The 6,926-nt window shown below is 34.8% G+C and overlaps 1 long non-coding RNA gene across 1 annotated transcript; it reads left to right on the top strand.

Moving 5' to 3' along the window:
- The first annotated feature begins 4,642 nt into the window (after nt 1–4,642).
- Nucleotides 4,643–5,346, top strand: LOC149155646 (uncharacterized). The gene is made up of 2 exons (XR_016263682.1): nt 4,643–4,830; nt 5,128–5,346. It is a non-coding gene; the product is annotated as an uncharacterized LOC149155646 (long non-coding RNA).
- The last annotated feature ends 1,580 nt before the right edge of the window (nt 5,347–6,926 follow it).

Raw genomic sequence — 6,926 nt, 5'->3', positions numbered from 1 at the left:
GAATCCCAAGTGGGTGCGACTGAAAACAATGAGGATTCCCTCTCGTCCTTTTTTTCACAGTAGGTTTCCCACCAGTCCTTGACATGTGGGGTGGCTTTGAGAAGTGAAAAAGTAATATTTTCCCGATTGGAAAAGTCATGAACTAAAAAATATCCTTCCAATAGATTCAACCATTTATCTACGATGTCTACATCTATCTAGCCCTCAAATATAAGAATGTCAAAGTTAACTTATACCTTAAAAGAAGTGGTGCCTCTAGAGTAGCTATTGGATCAAGATGCGCCATCTATGGGTAGTCGTCGAAGGATCTGGGCAAAATTATCCATCATCGCATTCTTGTGTCGCTCTAGGGCTTCCTCGAGCAATATTTTGATAGGATCTCCTACCCCCTCATCTTTCTTTTCTTCCACCATAGGAGGTCGTCGGGTTTGCGAGGCTGGTCATGCAAAGGTTCAACTAAATCGAGCCCTAACTACTTATACATTGACCTCGTTGGGGACATGCAAAGAAAATCAGATAAAGAGAAGACCCCTCTAATACCATTGATCTGAACTTAAACAGGAATGAAAAAATTACAGATATAACCATAAATACAGAGATGCAGTATAAAGAACGCTTCATTTTGTTAATATCAGAATACTGAAATATGCTTAGAAACAGAATGGAAATAAACTAGCTTGGGCGATGGTAGCTTATCTCTGAGAAGAGATGTGGTGGCTACATGCCTCTAAATTGTGTTACAATGAGACTCAAAGGCCTATTTATCATTGAACAACAAGAGAAAACCCTAAACAACCAAAACCCTAACCCTAGGAGATGGAACACCGAGAGTTTGTGGGCCCCGTTGTGGTTAGTTGGCTAGCAAACTTCCCGGTGTCGTAACTTGGTCATATTATCTCTGTTTGGCATGTACGATACCTTGTTATAAATGTCTCTCTTAGTACTACAAGATTTGCGGTAGGCCCTTGCCTATGTTGATGACCCTGCTGCGGACCTCAAAAAAATGTTGTTTAGGGGATCAAAACTGATCTGAAAGTTCAGGACCCGAAAAATTGCTAAAAATAGTAAATGTTGAAATAAACAAAGAAATAGATGAGATTGACTGGAGGTCTAGGTAGAATAGGTGGGTGGCCACCAATATCCACCTGGATCAATTATGGCATTAATGTTTGCAACTATCATTGGTAAAAAAGTAAGAAGAACTGACATGTGAGGAAGGGTAAGAACAAAACAGCTTGTCTAAGTTAGTGGAATGTTGTTAATTGAGGTTCGTGCTAAAAGGGATTTCCCCTCTAAATTGAATTTTGAATTGTTTTGATATTGTAAGAAATAGTTCAAAAACAACACATGCATCAGATAATACCAAAAAACAAGGAAAAAATAATGATTTGGAAATATGTGAGGCTTTATTTGGATTTTGTTTAACCAATGCATTTAATAATTATTTTGTTTTATATGTGATAATTTAGAATCCACCATTGATGTTTCATAGATGCATAATTTTGGAAAAGATTCATCACCTACACTAATTCACATTGGAGTGGAGAGAGGTTGTGGTTATTTATTTTGGTACTAACTAACACGTGAGAAAATTATAAGCAATTATTGTTTTTGGTTTCTTCTCTTCTGATCAATTAAACTTGTACCTTCTTATATCTAAAACCTTCTTGTGTAGATACATGAATTAAGTATGGAGTTGAGCAAACCTTCTTGTGTGTAGATACATGAATTAAGTATGGAGTTGAGCCATTTGATGATTAGATTTAAAAAAAATGAAATGAGGCTTTGATGAGATATTTATTATTCACAATAATAGAATAGTTAACACGAATAAGTTTCACATTGTTAAAAATATTTCTTATTACATTGAGAGAAGTTATGAGGTGTACTTTATAATATAGTGTGGAATAAATGTGTAATGTAATGTAACACTAATAGTTGAGATCCATAATGTAAAAGAAAGAAAGAGAAAAAAAACTATAACAATAATAACACTTCATTTACACAATACTTCATAACATGGCGATCGCCAATTGAGCTAGCCCCCATGGGCTTCAACACCTACATGATGATTTGAACCTTGAATCTTACCATTTACATAATACTTCATAACATGGCAACTTAGATCTATCATAGTCCTTAGATATTATAAGCAACAAGAGAATTACACATCAAGTTTGTTTTTATCTCTCTATCTTAGTTAACATGGACCTTATGTAATACATTAGTAATATGTTAAGAATAAATTACATAGATACCATTTTATAATTATAATAACATTAATCTACTTTTAAGGCCATAGCTTAACCATACAACAAATTGATGTATAAGACTCCCTTACTAGCATATGACACTAGTGTTGTATTTTCAATAATGTGCATCAATATTTTAATGATCCTTAGACACACCAATGTGTTGAGGACCCTCACCCTGCACCATCTATAAGAATATGTTTTGTGTTGGAAAATAATATATGTTTTTGGAAAGCTTAGAAATATTTTTGTGCCATGTCTATTTACGTGCACATGTGCGTCATTTCTATTTCGTGGTACCAATGCCTCTTATATAATCAGAAGAATCAACTACTCATGCTTAGAAGTGAAGCATTGTGATGATCTACTTCGATGGTATTTTGTGCTTTATATCTAGTTTGAAGCATCGATTCTTCATGTTTATGATTAGTGCATTGTCACAAAATGTTTATGTCCAATTATAGTGCTCCCATACTACTAGTGAGTTGATGCACCATTTTTGAAGTGGCACATCACCAACCAAGCCTCTACCCATTGAGTAAAACCTCCACAAAACCTCTACAACCATTTGCTATGTTTTTTTGGAAATTTTGTATATATATTGATACAAAGAACCTTCCCAAAATGATTTTTCCTACTAATTCTAATAAATTCATCATAAGAAGTCATAAGTAGCACAACTAATTGAGTAAAAGTTTTGTTAGTAAGTCAGCCTATGTTCAATCCTCACCGGGTTGTTAAGTGTGTGCGTTGAGAGGAAACATTTGAAAAAAGGAGGAAATTCTATAAAGTTTCAAAATTATATATCATTTTTTAAAGTTTTTTGTAAATTCAATGTTGAATCATTTGCTTATTAGTCCCTGCCTCCGGCATAGCAGGGACTATAGCGTTCGATCCGTCGTTGACTCCCTATTAATTTGGCTTGACCAGAGCATTGTAATTGATGTTTTTCGCTTTTACCCAAAGTTTTATTTTAGTGTCTTGATGTTTCTTGCTTTTTATCCAAAGTTTTATATTGGAGGTCTTATTGCCTGATTGTTGAATTTCCAAATCCAAAAAAAAAATTTAACCAAAGTTTGGATGGCTTGTTTCGTTTTGTAAATTTTAGACCAAAGTTTGGATGGTTCATTTGGCTTTGTATGCGGGATGTTCTGGTCTATACCTATGCTTACGCATGTTATCCATCTGTCACCATGCAGACTCGATGCATCAACATTTGGATTTCTAGTTGGATGAAACCTACCCGGGATCCTTTGTTTTTTGGGTTAATTTACAGATAAAAATGGGGTTTTTTTGTTATCAATCCATTCTCCAGTATCCAAATGATCTACGACACTGAAATCTGCTCTCAACTACTGTAAGCAAAATTTTCAGGCTGGAACTCGTTTTCTTGTAGCGTCTGATTGTAATTTTCTTTCTTAATACCATTTCTAGATCATTTGAAATTTGTAAATTTATAAAATAAGTGAGAAATTTTCTTGATGTATTCATTAATTTTCGTACATTCATTTATCATTGAGACAAATCGTTGAATTTCATGCTTCTACAGGTATTTTAATGGCGTCCAAGCAGGGTTTTGGCCAATCCACAGAATAGATTTCATGAAGGTTTTCGATCAAACCGTCAGAGAAATGTGCAACATTTCCCTATCTCCCAGTATCTATTTTCCTGCTGTAGATTTAACCACTACCGTTTCCCATTAGTGTTAGGGTGAATAGTCCAAGCAATGTCAGGTCAATGACTACATCAAATGAGATTTAGAGATATTTTTTCATCTAATTCTTGTGGATTTCTTTACTATTATCGGATGCTTTGATTGTGGATTTGTCAATTTAATCGGGTCAGATTTATTTTGGATTCTTTTGCAGAAAGAGAGTGGTGAACAAGAAGGTTCTCAAGCATCCTGAAATTGAACAGAAGGTTAGAATCCCAATCATCGTGTCCCTAATATTATATTTTGCAGTCAATGGTTATTGTTTCTATTTGTCTTCTCAAATGTGTTTCCTTTAAACTCTAGAACCATCATAAGTGGCCTGAATACACCAGGTATCAGGATCAGTTGGATTTTATTAGCGATATCTAATGGCTTTAACTAGATTGATGGCTCCAACTAATTATTTTAATTGGATTGATGGCTCAGAAAAGGGGATGGAGTGGAATATGGTGACAAATACATTCTATGTATACATCATATCATCTTCCCATTTCTACACCATGCGTACCTTTGTTTATGGCTGTCTGTGTGTCGTTCTTTCTCGAGTGCATTTCTATCATTTGCTGGCTCGCTAGATCTATAAGCGGTAGCTCAGTGTTTTCTCTGTTACTTAAGAGAGGATATAGTTCATGCAGGAATATGATATTGGTGTTGAAATTTAATGGTTTGCAGTTGTGTTATTAGCGTTCTATCTGAATAGAACCGAACATTCTGATGCTACCATGGCACTCAAAAGAAACTCTTCATTATTGGAGGTCGGAACAGCAATTATTCCCTTCCGGCCACAAAGCTTTCAGGTTATCTTTGTTCTTGTGTTTATGCTCTTTCTTGCAAGCCAGATATCCAAGATCAAATCTAATGCAGGTAAGCTCTTTAATTTATATGTCAGTGACTTTCCCCTTCTCTTCAACTCAATTCTTTTAATTGCAAAAAAGAAATAACAATAACTGTTTATATTTTCTGGAGTTTACTTTTTTCCTTTCTAATTACCAGTGATTTTGTTATAATTGCAAAAACGTTAATTGTTATAATTGTTAATTGTTATAACGTTAATTGTTCTTCATCTGATTCGCAAGCATACATCAACAATGTTGTTCAAACAACTGCTTTAGACATTCGCTGTGCAGAGATTTCAAATAACTTGGCCATGGATTTTGACAGGTCTTTGTACAACGAAGGATTTTTACAGTTTACTCTCAATACAATGATGCAGCCAGTGGACGAAGTAATCGAGACGCTGAACAAACAGGAGGACAATCAAATTTCCCGCATCATTGCAGATTCGTTTCTGCCATGGAGGGTGCTCATTGCCAAGAAATTCAACGTTCCTCTCATCTCGTTGTGGACTCAGTCCGCTGCATCGTATATAATATATTATCACTCAGATATGCTCATTTCCAAAGGCCATTTCCCCTGTAAAACCCACGGTAAGACTCAATCCTAAATACTTTCAGTAGACTGCCATTAAACCCCTTTTCTTTGGTTTATATTTAATTTTTTAAATATGGTTTACCCTGATAGTATGGTACAGTATGGTATAACAAGTGTTTGTGGTTCCACCAGTTCCATGGTTTCACCATCTGGCATTCCAAAGTAGACTATTTTTCCTTCTGTCCGGAGGGAAATGTTATTAATAGTTGACCCCGACTCTGCGTATAAAGGCAATCTCGTTCTCTTACAGAACTCTCTTGTAACAATAACATCTCTTCTATGCTTGTATGATGTATTTGGCATATCATTTTTTTGGTCTGGCTTGCTAATCCTTTGAAATGACAAGCTGTAAGGAATATGACTGCTATATAAACTTCTCACAAAAAGGAATGTGAACATCCACCAGGAATCAACAGGTAATTTACCATCATTCCTCATTTCTCAATGTTTTCGAAGAAGTTCTATGGTTAATTTCTCTCTGATAAGGGTTTTTCGCTTGGTCCTGAAGATTTTGTTCAATGGGTTATTTTTCCCTCTCACAAAGTTAATCTACATTGCTCTTAGTTTAGTGAGTAGTTTATTTTAAGTTGGGTAAACCCCAAGTCTTCGCTTTCCTAATTTAAATTTTCAGTCAACTCTTTGTGGCTGTAAGCGCAAGGGTTCGACGACTTCTTTGAAAACCTTTAAGCCACGGGCATAGTTTAGAATCTATTACTCTAGGAGTGCATTGTACAAATTTTTCGGTAGGTTTCTCTGGACCCTTCCAATTTCTCTTTGATTTGAAACTTTAGATACGAAGATTGTTTCCATAGCTTTTACATTTTGTTATAATTTCTTCATTATACAGACTGCAATTTCCCTCAGGGATTCCAAGTCTTTTTTCCTGTGACCATTATTTAGCGTTATAGGGGATTAATTTGTTTTCCTTATCATAACCCTCTAGGTTTATACTTCGTTTCTTCGAATTTAGAAAGGAAGATTCATTAATTTTATTTCGGATACAAGAAATGGCACCTAAATTATTTTGTTTTTCTCTCTACCGTATTTTTTTTTTCTAGCCTTAACTTTTATATGACCATAATACATAAAATACTTCAGACTGTCATTTCATATTGAATTCTCTTTCATTCACGCATTATAGTCTTAACATTTCCGCATATAATGGAGTTTGTTTTTCTTCTATATATTCTAATTGGATAGCAGGGTTAAAAGATTTTTGTTTACATTCTTATTGGTAACCCCAATTTCGGTGGTGTACAATTTTCTCATTAAATCGTTGTTTGTAAATTTTTACGGGTACCCATTTTCCTAATTGTTACTCACCCGGTTGCTCTTCCGGGGTTGCCTTCGGTAACTTAGTTATATTTTTTGACAGAGACAACTTTCGTTGTCATAGTACATTCTACTTTCTTTTTTTGGTTCATATCGAATTTGTTTTGACTATATTTACAGAGTATTAGTTAAGTACAATTTCTATATTGTGATCTTTGAGAAGGTTCCTTACACGGGATCCATTCTCAGCAATACTT

The sequence above is a fragment of the Pinus tabuliformis genome, chromosome 9 (genome assembly GCF_031772625.1).
Source record: "Pinus tabuliformis cultivar Carrire ecotype Pingquan chromosome 9, CPIR1, whole genome shotgun sequence".
NCBI classification, from domain to species: domain Eukaryota; kingdom Viridiplantae; phylum Streptophyta; class Pinopsida; order Pinales; family Pinaceae; genus Pinus; species Pinus tabuliformis.
Note: the sequence above shows the minus strand (reverse complement) of the source record. Positions and strands in the feature narration are given on the sequence as shown.